General features: G+C 32.8%; 1 long non-coding RNA gene across 1 annotated transcript in view; it reads left to right on the top strand.

Moving 5' to 3' along the window:
* Positions 1-16,954, top strand: part of LOC120303191 — a 51,917-nt gene extending 34,963 nt beyond the window's left edge. Inside the window, exon 3 of the long non-coding RNA XR_005555371.1 lies at positions 736-16,954. This is a non-coding gene — a long non-coding RNA (uncharacterized LOC120303191). The remainder of the gene's footprint in view (positions 1-735) is intronic.
* The last annotated feature ends 419 nt before the right edge of the window (positions 16,955-17,373 follow it).

Below are 17,373 nucleotides of genomic sequence, written 5' to 3'. Positions count from 1 at the left end.
ACAGAATAAAAAAATAAAAATATTACAATAATAAATATTAGCATTAAAATTAACCTTAAAGATTGACAAAGATTGTGAGCAAGGGAGCAAGGTACACATGGGATGGAGGTAGAATAATCTTTTAATCCATTCTCCACCTCCAGCTGGCACAACTCCATCAGCCCCCAGGACAATGGTCATAGTCAGGTTTTCAGACCCTTTCTTATAGCCAAGAGACTGGGTGTAGATCTCACCTCATGGGACAGAGAACTTGCAGAACTTGCCTGCAGATTCCTTAGAGAAATTTAATGGTGTCCAGAAGAAGAAATAAAATAAAAAACCTGTTACTGGCAATATCTTAAGAAACAATGTGAAAATAAATAGAGATTGAATTTGCAGTTATGAGCTATCTAATTAATGGTAGTGTTTGTTTTCCTGTCCAAAACAATATAGCATGTATTTTCAGCACATTTTAGGTTGGAGTCATGCTAAAAATAATTAGAGCAGCACTTAGATCTAGATGTGTTCAAAAAAGGCTACATAACTGTTTGTCATGGATACTTTAATTTTATACACTGATCAGAAGGTAAGACTTGATACACTTAATCAAGTCTTCTAGCCCTATAATTCTATGGTTTTTAACATAGTGAAAAGAAGAACTTAGCAACTAAACCAAATATAATATGGGCATTACTTATCATTTAAAATGAGATATCCAGTTTTTTCTAATTATTATTTTTCTTGTTTCCCCTGCAGCTGTGCTTGCTATCACCCTTAGTCATATCATCCATCATCCAGCTACTGAAGCCAACTCCCTGCAACAAAGAGACACTTGTAAGTTTATATTGCTGCCATAAATTTTTGGACAATGAAAGTTCTTTGGGGAAAAAAAAGAACTTTCAAACTCCTGGATATACTGCACAATCCAGATCATCAAATAACCCCCATGCTGGGATTTGTGGAATGTTCCATCTTTAGTCAAAACTGGAAACCTAATAAATTAATAATCCTATAGTGCACATTGTAAACATGAAAATCACTGGGTCAATAGAAGACCTCCATCTACTGAAGGAAATGAGAGCTATTTTTCCACTTCAGAATCCTACAAGTAAAGTTTTTCAAGTTTATATGAGGGAAAAGAAAATATTAATTGGAGAAATGTATAACATGTATTAATTTTTGAGTAGCTGTTGTGGCTTGCAATATTTGATAAAATCAAGTTTTGAAAAATAGTTTGTATATTCAGGCTTCTTAAACAACACCTATGTTTACATCTCAGTATATTCAATTCTTCAGTTAGGTTCTGTTGTACTCTTATTTTGAATATTACCATCTGAGTATTCATTACTTTAGACTTATTCAAAAGTACTAACAGCAAGAAGATATTTATTTTAAAGGAAAATCTCTTTAACAGCACTATGAGTACTGTACATCTCAGATGTTAGATAACAATATTTGATACATAGACAAGGATTCATGGATTTAATCATCATTAATTATAATCCAACTGTTTATCTTTGGGGGATGGACTCTGGTTTGGATATAATACAGGTAGTCCTCAATTTACCACCACAACCCAACATTTCCCTTGTTAAATAAGTCAGTTATTAAGTGAGTTTTGCCTATTTTAGGACCTTTGATGTCACAGTTGTTAAGTGAATCACTACAGCTGTTAAGATAGTAGCATGGTTGCTAAGTGCATTGGGCTTCCTCATTGACTTTGCTTGTCAGAAGGTTGTAAAAGGTGATTGCATGATCACGGGACCCTGCAACTGTCATAAATACATGCCAGTTGTCAAGCATCTGAATCTTGATCATATGGCTACAAGGATGCTGTAACGATAGAAAGTGTGAAAAATAGTTATAGAATTCCCAAAAAAGCTCACCAATAGCTGAGATCCATATTAGGAGTTGCTGAACACTTGCCTACTCCTGTCTTTAATATTATTACATAATAAAGGTGACTGCATGGAGTCAAAATGTGGATCTTAATTCATATTTCAATATATGAAATGTTCCATGAACATTAATGCCTGTGAGTATAGATCCAAGTGAAGACAACCTGTTTAACTGATTATGGATCATCAAGTCAGTGTTAATTCTTAGCAACTATACAGATGAAAGGAAAATCATAAACATTGGTTAATACTATTGATTTTGATCTTGCAAGTCACACATGACTTCTAAGAAGCCTTAGGACTTCTTCATGTGAACTCAAAAGTATGTCTCATTGAATTTAGTGGGTATTTCTTTATATAAATGAGCTTAGGATGGCAGTCCTAAGGTTCTTTAAGTTTCATAATACAACCTATGGAAAGTAATAAAAAGCAATAGACAATGTCACTTACATATTTTAGCAGATGTGATTTTATCATATGGTGTATAGTTAGCAATCACAAGAATTATTGATATCTGTATTAGATATCTTTGGGGGAGATCAAAGTCAACAACCAATTTTCTAGGTCAAGACATATACCCACCCTGGAGTAGAATTCTGGCAACCTTTACAAAATATAGTAATAAATTACGAATTCAAGAGAATACTAACTCCATGGATATAACAAAAGTTGGAAGAATAACATTTTCATATATATAAAAAAATCTCCAAAAGAACAAGGTGTTAAACTAATAAATTTTGATTCTTAACACACTATCTTCTCTAGTAATATTATAACAAGCACAAATCATAGAGTGCATCTCCCAATAATGATATACACATTACAGAGATATTTATTGTCCATAATGTCCTGTTTCATTTTCAGTTGATAAGTTCCCTCTGCAATAATTAGTCTGAGAGAGTGACCAACCCAGAACATTCTTCCATATGTATATAACCAAGCTACCATCACTCCTCCCTGTCAATTAGCTCACGTTTGCAACACAATTTTTAATGACTTGCTCAGTCATATGGTAAAGAGTTGCCCACACTCTTCAGGACTGAGAAGATACTATCTTCCCAATTTCTGCTGTCTTGGCCTCCATAGCACCTGGCACATACCACAGAGATGCAGTGAGCAGGTGTTCATTCACCTTTATTGTCACATGTAACTGGGAAGCAAAACTGACATGAAATAACTAGAGAAGTCCTATTTTAGTGAAACATGTTTAAGCACATTTTCTTGGTCATGGATATTAAATGGAGTTAATTTAATTCTCCAGTATTTATTTTACATAAATAGAGTCTAGAGGCATTATGAAGGCTCTTTGGGCCTCTTTGTACATAAATCTAAACTGCTTTGAGTTAATTGGCTGTCAATTAACACAGCTTTGGAGCTCATATATGTTCTCCTGTCATGAGTTAGTAAAGCAAGTCATATGGGCAGTGGAAGCAAATTTATTTATTTGTTAAATTTATTTGTCACCTATCTTGCCAAATGTCATGGGTTGCTCAGAATTTGAACTGGTCTTTCCAGGCATTGTACAATTGCCATTATTTCCACACTATCTCAGGAGGACTGCAATTTATATGCTAGAGCAGGTATATTAGACAGGCATTTATCTTGAAACCAAAACCTGAATTTGACTCCAAATCTAATCTTTGAATCCTGGTAGAGAAATTTTACTTAGGAGTATTTCAAAGAATCAGCCTTATTTACAGCCAACCTATTGCTCAACACCAACATAAATTTACAAAAGCATAAGAAATAGGTGTGGCTACTGGGCAGTACTGATGAGATCAAAGTAGGTCAAGCAATAGGAGGAAAACCAAGATATGACTGAAGGCTTCTGAAAAAGGAAAGAAGTAGAGGAGTTTTAATTTGGTTTATAGATCGTACTGAGTTGAAAAAGAGGAAAGAAAAATTATGTTGTAAAAATATCATTTTTCAGAAGATAATATTTCAAGGAGAAATGTGTTTTAGTTTTAGGAAGATGTATTTTGGTTAGTCGTAGCACTCAAAGAAATACTATAATGAAGCTCCTGGGTAGTTTTTTAAAAAATGGACTCCGTGTTACCAGTTAAAGACGAATTCAGTTTAAATTGGTCATATTTTCAGTGGAATAATTAAAACCTTAATGGTTTACTATTCAAAGATATATTTATAGTAATCCATTAGAACTGTGCACAGTAGAAAATATTAGGAGTAAATAGTTTCATCCTTCTTCTTATTGCAAGGCTGCCTATTCCAAACCAAAAATTAGGAAAGCTCTGTTTAAAAATATTTTTATGAGGAAAGGATTAAATTACGGTAATTCATAGACTTTGGGAGAGAAGTTCTCACCGACAAAAACTGTTCCCATTTTCTTAAGCCAATGTTTTCTTCATTGATATCATTAATATTTAAATTGTGTCTTAAAGAGTTAATGGATACTTTAATGACTACAGCTAGCAAAAAGGCTACATAAGACAAAAGATATTGAGGATGTTTCCAGGCTATATTAAACATTTCAGTTCTATGCATATTTATTTGGAGTAAGCTCTATTATATTTATGCATTCTATTTCCCCCAGATTAAGACTGAACCTTTAAAACTGTTTTATTTCAAGGGAAAGGGTTATGTATTCAATTAATTTTTCTGCTGAAATCAATGGGACTTAAAAGTCCTTAATTTTGAATGAGTTGTGTTCTTATTTTAAATCTATTACTAAAAGTATAATATGTAATTATCCTATGGATATGCTTGGCTTTATTGTTGACCTAATGCTGTCCATTTCTGGAAAATTATAGTGCATTCCATAATAAAACATTATAGATTGCTTTATTACCTTTGGGAATTCAGCTGTGCTAGTAAATTATAGCTTAAGAATGCTTGCCATTTAATTTAAAAAGAAGTTAGTCATGCAACAGAAATCTTTGTTAAATGTATTACATTAGTTAAATAATATTTTTCCCATCATGGTGATTGAAAATAGACCTGTGTGTTCCTGATTCAGTTCTATTTAAAATATTGGAAATTGTACTTTTAGTAACAATCAAGTTCTGTTGTCTGGTCCAATAAACTATTCTATAAAACCATTATTTGGAGCCAGAGTTAAATTTCTTACATATTATGATTTAATATGACTTAAAATAATAGATACAATCATTTAAAATGAAATTATTAATTGGCACAATCTTGAAATCTTGAAAAAAGATTAGTTATAAAAATTTGACATTCAACAATTAAATAAATAGATCCTCCAAGCTAAATGGAACTTTTGACATTAAATATATACCTTATGGCAAGTAATACACGTTGGGACATCTGTTGTCCTTGAGAACAAGCTACAATTAACTCATAAGATGATAAGATTAAATAAAGGCGTCCAGGACTGGTAACAACTACTTCTAAAGTTGTAAGATTCTTATACTGAATCTACAGAGGTCTATCAAATTTCCAATGTGTTTAAGTTTCTAGGAAAAAATTCACTGCCAATCAGCTGTCTATTAACTGCTTTCTGAGACTGAGGTAGCTATGTTTTAAATGATGACATACCACTTAAGTTTCCATAACAAGATCATTCTATACAGAGTTTGCAAAATAATGATTCTATCAAATATTTTGCTTATTGCTATATGGAGCCACGAAACAGCATGGCTGCAAGGGAAAGATAAGCTATTGCAGTACATTTTCAATGCTCAAACTACCTGCTTTCAATAAATTGGTAGTTCAATTACTGTTTTGTTAGTTTATTTTTGCTCTAAGTTATCATCTGGTGCAAGTATTTCACAAAATTAATCTCTGATGTATTCTACTGAAGTTTTTATTGTTTTGGGGGGTCATTATTATTGTTTGGTCATTCATTCATTCATTCCTTTCAAGTCAGTATTGACACCTGCAAACTGCCTGGACAAATCCCTGCAATATACTTAGCAAGATTTTGGAAGCAGTTTGTCCTCACCTGCATCCTGGAACTGAGAGAGATGACTGATCCAAAGTCATCCTTTTGGCTTTGTACTTCAGACAAGATTAGAACTCACAGTCTCCTGGTTTCTAACCTGATGCATTAAAATACAATGCCAAACTGGCAACCTGATCTAAACTGGAAGCAATGATTACCTGGTTCTTTATGTTCTGCAGAAGTTTAAACATGGTCTCTCTGTTTTGATACGATGCCTTAACATTTATCATTGAAACATACAAGTGATCAAGCTAACTTTTTATCATTGAAACATACAAGTGATAATATAAACTATATTAGAATTAACTTTAGAAAATTTAATAATACGTTATAAATTATTTCAGAAATAACTCAAAAAGAAAAGTGTAAAAAGGAAATACTGAATTGGCTCTGTTTCATAAAATTCTCAGGGAGACTATTAGAGGAATAAATGACAAAATACACAAATGCTGGGACTTACATATTTGCATCAGGCACTAGGAGACAAATTCATAATCACAGCTTATATAGTGGCATGTGTGTTGTCACTTTGATATCATCTGGTGCAAGTATTTCTGCTCTGTGTGCCTTATGTTAGAAATATTGTCAAATGATAATATGAAATTTTCAAAACTTTTGCTACATTTTCTAACAAAATCTGGCAAACTCACTGGTAAATCAAAACTGTTTCTTCAAAACTAATCCAAGCAATGACTTCTATTTGGACAGTGATAGGTTTAGTTGCTAGGGATATGGAGAAGAAAGCAAAATAACAGAGGCATTGTTCACAGTTGTATTTCTTGAAGCCCAAATGGATAAAAGTCATCCTATCACTGAGAAGCTTATAAATCTAAATGCCATGCTGATGGGAAGTATAATGCTTAGAAAGAAGGCAGGACAAGCTACTGACACTGCCTTGGTGAATCATGATATGCAACATCATAAAAAATCTATGATGATGTGGAGGAGCAATTACTAGCATATGTGCATGTTAATAAATGTTAGCAGTACAACTGGACAGAACTGTGATCTCCAAAGCATGGATAATTGTCTAATTTTTGATCCCTTCATTTTCCAAACATTTAATTAGTGGTCTATGATTACAAAAAGTTTAAGAAGCACAGATCTCTAAGAATACGCTTAAGAGAAAAAAATGTATATAATTTTTATCAGGTTTTATTCTTCCACAAACATTAGGTCCTTATTTTACTATGAAAGTCTTGAGGATTGCATCAGCATGATTTAATTGTTCTTCTCAAGGATAGATTCAGGGTCATTTCATTGATTTGTAAAGCTTTTAATTATAGTTTCTCATACTATTGCATAGTGCCATCTAATTGGTATATACAGTCTCTCTTTCCTTAATTTTCAGATAAGATATTTATTGGTGTCTAAACCCCCACATATAGGGTTTAACATGATTATCATATAACCTTTTTGGGGGGGGGGAAATTCTTCTAGTTGTACATAGTGTACGTTCTATGAGTATCTTCAGTTACATTGATCACAAGGAGGCACCACATAACTGGTGTCAGCTTTATTGCACAGATACTTACATCTAAAGAGTCCTAATAATATTGTTTATGCTTGTGTGTATATATTTTAGCATGTATTCCATTGTTTCAATAATTATTTCATTATCTTTCTCTGCTTAATTTAAAATAAGCTATAAATAGAGTATATTTAGAAAGATGTGTGTTAACATCATTGTTGTTTTATTTTCCTCTTCTGGACTTATATTTCATTTAATCAATTGATCAATCAATAACACATATCTAGAAAACTTTAAAATGTAGTTTTAATGCCAATGCATTTGTGTAAAATTGGGCAAAGTGCTCTTGTGAGTGAACATATGCATAATTGAAGAGAAACTACTTAATCTGCCCCTCATTTGCTCTGCTATTAATTTAAAACATTTTATTTTTTGTTAAAATACCCCAAATACTCATATGCTCCTAGGTAGCTTTGACAAACATCCTTCTAAAGCAGGCACTTGGAAAGAGTCGGAAAATATTCAGATATGAAGGCCTTTGAAGTATCATATTGGCCAAATGTAAGAAAACTGACAGAGATCTCACTGAAAGATTTGCAAGACCGTGCTACATGTTCACATATGGCCATTCTGGTATTATACACACATGAGCTTGATCATATTCTGGCAACTTTCCAGCAGTGAAATATCATATCCGAAAGATAATTTACTATCTTCCTTTTGAATGTTTTGTATTTTTGGCAAAGATGATTACAGTACCATCAGCTTCAAAAAAGAAAGAGAGCGCCCTCTAGCCTCAATCCTTCAGAAGAGCCTTGATCTCAGCATTGGAGTGTTTTCACCCTTTTAAATTAGGAGTTTTATTTCCTTGGCAGTAGCTTTATAATAAAAAAATTAATCATGAACCCACTGCATACTTATAGTTATTTGGCTTATCTCTGCTACTCAAATAAAAGAAGCATTGTACAGAATACAAAATATGTTATAATCAGTTTTTGCAACAGTTTATGATATGACTTTAGAACACTGTTTTGCAAACTTGGCAATTTTCAGATGTATGTGGACTCAAACTTCCAGAACTCCAAGTTCACAAGAGGAAGAGTTTGCCTCATACTGGATAATTGTGAAATCCTTCAGTTCTGATTACAGATCTGCAGATTACAAAATACAGTTTGTAAATTACTCTTCTACCTCAACAGGAAATATAGGAAACTTATAATAACAAACCTAGATTCAACTTGTAGCTTATGGATGTGTTATGAGGGAGGACAAGAGGGAGTAAGTGATTAACTCTCCATTGTGATGTGAACTCTGCCTCGGATATACTGGGATGTGACACTACAATGGAACATTATTCTGGTATTAGTTGTAGTTATGCCTGTGAATGAGGTATGCCTATACAACCTTAATTCTTACACATCCAAAGCTGCCTTTCACCTAAAATTCAGCCTGAAGTAAAACAGTACATGAAAAAAATACACCTTCAGGTCATATGAAAAAGTTATCCCAAGTATTATAAGTCACTTTGAATTTCTATTGCTCTTCATAGAGTAATATCTTCCTTTGCCTGGTGAAGTGTCAAGAGTAAACTCTTACTTCATTATGGAATCAAAACAACTAATTCTTTCAAACTGCTATGATAAAATACATATGGCTAATAGTTCAAATTCTTGATACATTTTAATTAGTTCTGTTTCCTTTTGTTTTAATAGCAACTGACTCTGCTTTAGTTGGCTTAAAACCTTAAGAAATGTGTTCACTAATGATTAATTCAAGTATTTTTCCTAGCCTATATGTGATCTCTGGATTACTGAGCATACATCTTTACCTGATTTTAAGTGATGGTGTTTAAAATGGCCGTATCCTTTTCTAAAGAATCAATAACCCAAATGTTCCTTTGAGCACTTAGCGCAGCAATGGCTATCTCTGACACTTGTTGCAAAAAAATTATCTAATTGGTACTTTTGAAATTAAAGCAACAATTAACACCCAGAGCAAAATTATGAATAGTCTTGAAGTGAAATGTTGAAATGAAAAATCTTAATATATTATAAATGTTGGTTATATATATTTCAAAGTGCTGTTAAAATCCACTTTCCGTTCTCTAAAATAATTTATCTAAATATTTTCTGAAATCAGCCTTTTAGCATCTGATATAACTAATGGATCTAATAATCAGAATGGTATATCTTTTTTGACAGCCAAAGAGAAAAATAACACAAGGAAAATTACATTCTAAAATTTAAAAATGATACGCCAATAGGGAGGTAGCTATGGCAGGCCAAAGTCTCTCCCAAGGTAGAAACAATTTTAACTATGCACCTTACAACAATCCAGCAGTTATAGATCAATTTTTATCATAAGAGATTCACAGGAAATTGGGATGGGATGAGAGTTATATTTTTAATATGGATTGAATAATGATTAAATTTATCTTCCTCCCAGGCATTGAGCTTTCTAAAACTAATGAGTGTTGAGGGACATAGATGAGTAAGATATCTGCCACATAGAAATTTGACTGGAAAGTTATAAAAAAAGAATAATACCAATATGTATTGTAGTTGGACAGCTGTACTAGTCTATGATGGTAAAAAAGTCAGCTTACGAAATCTTATTCCAGAAAAGGTGCTACATATTCCAGCATATTTTGTATGTATAACCAGTGCTTTTTTTGTTAAAAAAAAAAAAAAGGTGCCGGAACTCACACATGTCATACAATCCGTCTTGCCTACTCTACAAAGTTCCATCCAAAAAAGGTGCCGGAACTCCGTTCTGGGCGTTCTATGACAAAAAAAAACCCTGTGTATAACCAAATGGGAAATCTTAACAATTTTTCAGAGAACTGTTACATCACCTCAATTCTTCTTGGCAGCTTAGGTTTGTTTTCTTATTGATTCAGGAGTAGCACCATTTTTAGTAGACTGAGCTTTAGTTGATCATTCATATCCTAGCAACAGTTAAGGTTTCTATGAAATAATACTCTCAGATACCTATAATTTCAATCAATTATAATGAGAAAGGCATATACATTTTATTGCAAATCAATCAATGTTTAATTTGATGGCTTACAATTTATTTTTGTGGTGATCTTAAGATATTTATGGATGATGGGAAATGGTCAGAATTTCACACTGCAACATAAAATGTGCAAATTTTCGTGTTAAGTGTTTGTGTTTGGTTCAAACTGTACCTGCAGAAATGTGCTACTGGAATGATCGTAGAATTCAGTGATACTATTTCTAACTTGATGAGGCACTTCCTGTTCAACTTATGGGTTTATGGTTATCATCATTGGGGAAATCTGACATCTGGAAGTACAATTACAGTGCAGCTTTCATGGAACCGAAACTAGAATTCGTTATAGCTTCCAGAGATCTCTAGGAGTTTTCTAATCCAAAGTTATAGTCAAATTCTCTGGTGCAGTTCAGAGATAAATGTTAATTTATCACACAGCGTTCATACGTTTGCCCTACTCAGCTACTGTGTAGTCATACTAAGACCAGAAACCCAAACATTTTTGAAATGTTGGCTGGTTGATGAAGACAATTTTGCAGATGACCTGATCACTCCTGGTAGAAAAGCAAAAGAATCATTTATTTAGCTACCAAAAAAATCTTACTTCAGGAAGTGGCATGTATGTTTCTGAGTCATCAAAATTACAATGATTTCAGCATTATGGAACACTAATCTGATAATAAGCACTCTAGACAAACTGGCCTTTGCTATAAAAAGAAAAGAAAAAGTACCAATTGCCTGCCTGGTCTTAAACCTTTGCACTTGTTCATCACCTGGGGAAGAGACGATGTAAGGTATAACTTCTTGTTACAAAGGTAGAGTGACAAGATGGTGGTTGATCTCCCTTTCTTTCAGGTTACAGCCTTAACCAAGGAGTCAAACTGATAGTGGAAATGGCTGCTCCAAGTTAAAATGCCTGCTGTTTAGCACCAGCGACTAGCCCAAAGTCACCCAATTGGCTTTTATGTCTAAGGCAGCACTAGAACTCACAGTCTCCTGGTTTCTAGATCAGCACCTTATCTATTACACCTGCTGGAGAATTCTGGGAGTCAAAATCCACACATCTTAAAATGGACACGGTTGAGAAACACTGCTGTGGAGAGATGCAGTTCTACAGGACAGGCACCGCAATTGAGAAGGTACAACTTCACAAATGTAGGGTCCAAGAAGATAGCATTGTTTGACAGACTTGCCCTGAAGTATTTCCTTTTTGTTAGATATGATAGGGGAATTTTGTCATTTTCTTTCCTATAGCACTATTTTTTAAAAAAGTAATAACATTGTGCTGTACTTATTTCTGTGCACACATGTCTGTTTGATAATAGATTCTTTCCTTCCTATTTTTCTTTTACTTTTTTTGTTGCACTTTTATCTTTTTTATTTCTTTTTTTCTCTTTTCCCTTTAGTTTTTAATCTTCCTTTTAAAAACATTTAATTATGGGTGTGTGTTGTATAAAAAGATAATAGATTATTGGGCAGGAAGCCACAAAAATGTCTGTTAACAAAATTTAAAAAGCAGAAACAAATATTCCATTACTCTTAGAGAACTTACTCTTTATACTATTATAATATTGTTAGAATAAGTTCTTGTTCCATGTTAGGCCTTTGACATTCTTATATCCTAGTATAAAAGCCAAGAATAAAGCAAACCTTTTAAGGCAATCATGGAGTTACTCTCACTGCTGGAACTCTTGACTTTTATTACCTTTTCCCATTAAAATTAGATAAGTCTGCCTGCCTAGTTTAGAAAAGACAGCTTCAATGTTCATTATTTTATGGAGTGAAATACCAGCAATATGTTTAGATGAGCAACAAAGTGTGCCTGCTACAAATTGCAATAAATATTTCTTGCTTTCATGTTTAGGTCTGGAAAGCTTGCTAGAGAACTGAGGCAAGCCAGGTTTCAATGAATTAAAACACATCTTAATCCACGGCTTCTAAGCTATGTATTCAAAACCCTGCGGAAGATAATTTTATCATGCCAAGTTTGCAAACAAAGATTTAATTTTATGCCAATCTAATAATGTGATTTGGACAATTTTCCTTTTTCAGAGATTGATACCGAGTAGCAAATTCAGTTGTCATCTAAGGCATCCATTGGGATTTTGTTCATATGCAACTTTATATTTGTACATATAGACAGAACTGCACCCATTATGTGATTTAGTACAAGCCTATACTGAATGTTATGTTTCTTATGTTTTTACTAATTGCATTTGAACAGCTGAAAAAACATTATTGAGCAAATAACATTTGTAATATTTTTCAGGTCCTAAGGGATTTGATTATGCCAATGATTAAGCCAATGTCAGCTCTTACGGAGAACATAAATAGACCTTCTTCAGATAATTTTTTCTTACCTTAATCCTTCTACCTTGCAATGATACGTGCATTGCCACTGCAATTGAGTCTACGTACCTTGCTGCTTGCTCTTCTTCTCTATCCTTTCATCTTTCCCAGCATTATAAATTTTCAAGATAGATATGTATTTTAAGGATGGATGCAAAATGTGATAATCTGAGCTGGGTGATTTTGCTCCTTGTATTAGTATTTGGGATTGATGTGTTCTATGGCCTGCTTGTTTTCTTAACTATCTGGGTATTCTGAGGAATCTTCTCCCACATCATTTTTCATGATTTCCAAGGAACAAAGGCAGATTGGAGATGGCTGTACAAAAAATGGAGCCGACAATCACAGTGAAGAATGAAGAGCCAACAAGCGAACTAATAAATCATTTCAAACCACTCTGAACAAGGAGACAACTTGAGATTACTAACAAATACTCCAGACAACTGCTTCTCACAGGAATACCATAAGATAGTAGTCTCCAGTGTATTCAAAGCTCTGGGAGATGAAGGAATAGCCATCTCCCTCAAACCACAGTCAGTGCCTTTGAAAAGACAGTAAATTCGCATACTTTTTTTTCTAATCATTTTTGGGAGTTGCTGTTAACTGTTTTTCAGCTCTTAAAAAAATCTTTGTATTGCCAAATTTGACAGCACTGGCTAATTTTCCTTTCAGTCCCTAGTGAATAGAAGTATTAACTTCAAAATTAACAATTTTTTTTCTTGGAATAAACAATAAAAGGGTGATTAAAACTGATTTTAGAAAGTTATAGACTAAGGGTCCAGATAAATTTGAAATTATAATTTAGAAGTATATTATTTAGAATTATAAAGAATACTTCCCATGGGAAAATTCTTTTGTTTTGATTAAAGAAAATAAGGTAAAAATTAGACAGTGAACTAAAGATGATAATTAAAGGACAAGAATACATAAATTCAACTTATAATTACAGAACGAAACAAAATATTCTACCATTGGGCATATTGAGGCATATTTTTAAAAAATGAACTCAGAAGTTAATAATAATATCTACAGAGCATCTGCCTTTATCATGACCCTTTGTTTAAAAAATGTTATGGAAGAGGAACAACTCTTACCTAACATGATATACGGGAAGGAGTGTCAGTAGCTGGGGATGAAGCTAAAAGAAGGATCAGCTTTGAATGTCTGCATACCTACAAGCAAGCTAAGTCCAACACCCTCTTGAATTCTCTTGACCCTCTTCTAACTCCTAGCAGATGCTGTTAGTTGAGAATATTCCTAAATGTGAGTAGCAATAAATCATTTCAAACTAATTAAATCTTCACATGCAGGCCTGATTTTTCATACCTGACATACAATCAAAACTGAGTTGAAAATGGGTTTATAAATGGGTTTACAAATGACAGGATGACATGGAAAAGGATGTTACACTTGACATACAAAAGCTGATGTTTTAATAATTAAATGTATATAAAAATAATAAACAAGAGAGTGATGAGGATAATATTCCCATATAGGATTCCCCAAAAAGGCTTTTAAGTTTTAAAGAATCTCATGAAAAGGGACAAAGAAGACATAAAAAAAATAAAGTTGTACGACATTATTTGAACAGACTAAAAAGATTAAAACTGTTTTACGAGAAAATGAATATAATTTTGATTTATTTGAGTGAGCTTAATAAAATTTGTTTTATTTATTTATTTCTATTCCACATTTATTATTTTTTTCTACAAATAACTGAAGGCAGAGAACATATCCAACACACATTCTTCCTCCTATTTCCCCCCCCCACAACAAAAATCTTGTGAAGTGAGTTGGGCTGAGAGAGAAGGACTAGCCCAAGGTCATCCAGCTGGCTTTCATGGCTTAGGTAGGACTAGAACTCATGTCTCCTGCTCTTTAGTCTGATACATTAATCATTAAACTAAACTGATTCTCAGTTACAACAATTAAATTGTTATTTTTGGTAATGGACTTTTGCTGATACCAGGAGTGAAATGACAATGTTTTGCGGATTGTTTATAGATAAGAGATGGGATATGGGAAGAAGAGATCAGTTGTATTTCAAGAGGAGATGATGTTACTGAAATTGTTTATACGTGATGAAAGTTAGTAGTCATTTATTTTTATTTATTATATTCTTACTTTTCTTTATTTTCTATTTTTATTTTTCCCCTTTTCCCTTTTCTTCTTTTTCTTTTATCTTTAGTTTGTATTAGCTTTTACCATTGTAATTATAATCTTTGATAAAATTACTATATAAAAATGAAGTCCTCTCCCATATCAACTTTCAAAAGCATCAATACTCTTTCTATTCTGCTTTTCTAAAGTCCAACTTTTACTTGCATCAAATATCATGATAAAAACTAATACATCTTTGATCTTTGTAGATGTGTCACAGCATCAGAACATCTGTAACAAAGCCCATCAAGTGTTAGATTGTGGTGCATTTCTTGACTGTTATTTCCTTTACTGTTGATAGTCAATTCCAAAAAGCAGAGGCTATCCAGCACTTCAATATCTTGTCAGTTTCAGATTGCTGGTTGCTGTACCTGTCGTGATTATTTATATCTTCTGAATAATTCTATAGTAGTCCCATTTCCCCCCATGTTCCTTGATTTTCATTACTATAGCTTTCAGCCTTTTCAGCTACCAGAGTAATCTCAGCAAAATGCAGGCTGCTAATGTTTCTTTCTCGCTAATTTTAAAACTATGTTTATCTTCCAATCCAACTTTACTCAATATGTATTATGTATATAGATTTAATAAATATAGAACATTACATTCCTGTATCACTCCTTTGTCAGTTTTATATCACATTTCACACAGACTGCAGTTTCCTGACCTGCGTACAGATATCTCATGAAGACACTGTTCAGGGATTTCTATTTTCATAAGCATAGTCCAGTTTAAAATTGTCAACATAATCAAATGAATCTCTATTGAGTATATAAATTAAGCAGATGTTGACTTATTTTTTGTAGTTTTTGGCTTATCTGGCATACATCGGCAATTATGCCTCATGTACTTTAGCCTTTTCTAAATATCTGGCATCTTTATTTAAATGTTTTAATGTACACTGAATGACCTAATTATTATTTTGCTGACATATGCGATTAAGAGGATTGTTGTAAATGCTGTTATTTTTGTTCTTGTTGTCATTCACAAGTAGGCCGACCTTTTTTTAATGTGTTGGCCACTGTGTCCTTAACTATAATTTGGCTAGAAACTTTACTATTACTTCTCCAATTGCTCATTATAAAAGGCTCTTTGATAAATTCCTGTATCCTTCCAACTTTGTAATCAGTAGCGTACTGATCTAATTTTATCTTCCTATACTAGAGGTTTTTGATAATAGGGCATACCTTTCCAAGGTACTTTGGATGTTGACACCTCTACTGTACATAATTTCATTATTTTCCCCATCTCTGATCTTTTCTGTATCAGTTGCTTGCTGTCAAATTGTATCCTTCAGCAAAGCAATCTAAGGCTGAAACCTCTTTTTGAATTCAAAGATCTTTTGGAAGTTTTTTCTTGTTTTTCCATGTTGGTTTTTGTCTTGAATATATTTACAGATGTCAGTGCAATACTATTTCTTGTCTCTTTTAACATTCATCATTAAGTTCCCTCCTGAGATATTTCTCTCTCTAGACTTTGGCAATTTAAAGAAAACCCAGTTTTCTTTCTTACAAGTCATAGTCTTAGACTATATGAATTTCGAATTCATATTTAATAATAGTCCTGATGTATTCTTGTTCCCTATCCCTAAACTGTAGACATTTTTCATTTTTTCTTGGAAATGGTGGGTACATGCTCAATATCATGGTCTGAATGATGGTTGATTTTGTTCTTTCACTTCAGACTTCAATCTTGCACACAAGCAGTTCATAATCTGTTGCAAAGACAATCACTGGTCACATCTTTATTGTTTCAAGTCCTAATTCCAGTCAATTTGATTTTGGTGCATTTCATCTTGTTATGACCATATACAATATATATAGTTAGTATTCATAGAAAATTATTACCAAATGAAAAAAGTTAAAGGATACCAAAATATAATAGGCTCTTATTTATTGGAGAATTTATTTTTTATTTATATTCAGACAAGAATGATTTGATTTTTAAGATTCAGTAGAAATTTGATGGCACATAATCAAATTAAATATACATTCATATGATAAAAAGTAAGTAACATTTAATATCATTAACATGTTTAACATGGTTTTAAACTATACAAAACAGCAAACAGTCTGTAGTATGATGAATTGAGAATGCAGGAATAGTTTGATGGGGGAAAAGTAGAGATATATGTAATTCACCTTTTGTTGATTGTAAAAAAAATAACACTCAAGAAAAAGATGTGTTCTGATTCCTTTCTAAAATTCTTTTAAAGAAAATCTATAAATTTCTGGTCTATGTACTGAATAACAAGTGCTTGTTAAAATTATGTTAAAATGCATAATCTATTTTGCATACTCAAGAGGAAAATATAATTGTTTCTATGGATTTCTGGTAACATATTTTGGCTGTTAAAGTGGTTTATCCATCTGTTTATATTTTCACACAGAAAATATATTTTGTTCTGTGCAACAAATAGAAATGCCAGTTCAGAAGTGGAAAAAGCGCTCTGGTTTTTGTCTTATATGTTGTGACATTTAAGTTTGTTTGTCTGATGGGTTCCTTTCTCTTGTTTTTTCATTTCCCCTATGCCTTAATTATAACTATACTATGAAGTTTACTATGATCTTATGGGGTTACGA

This window comes from Crotalus tigris, unplaced genomic scaffold (assembly GCF_016545835.1).
Source record: "Crotalus tigris isolate CLP2741 ecotype Arizona unplaced genomic scaffold, ASM1654583v1 scf7180000017624.2573661763:2888555, whole genome shotgun sequence".
NCBI classification, from domain to species: Eukaryota; Metazoa; Chordata; class Lepidosauria; order Squamata; family Viperidae; genus Crotalus; species Crotalus tigris.
This window is presented reverse-complemented; position numbering and strand designations above follow the sequence as displayed.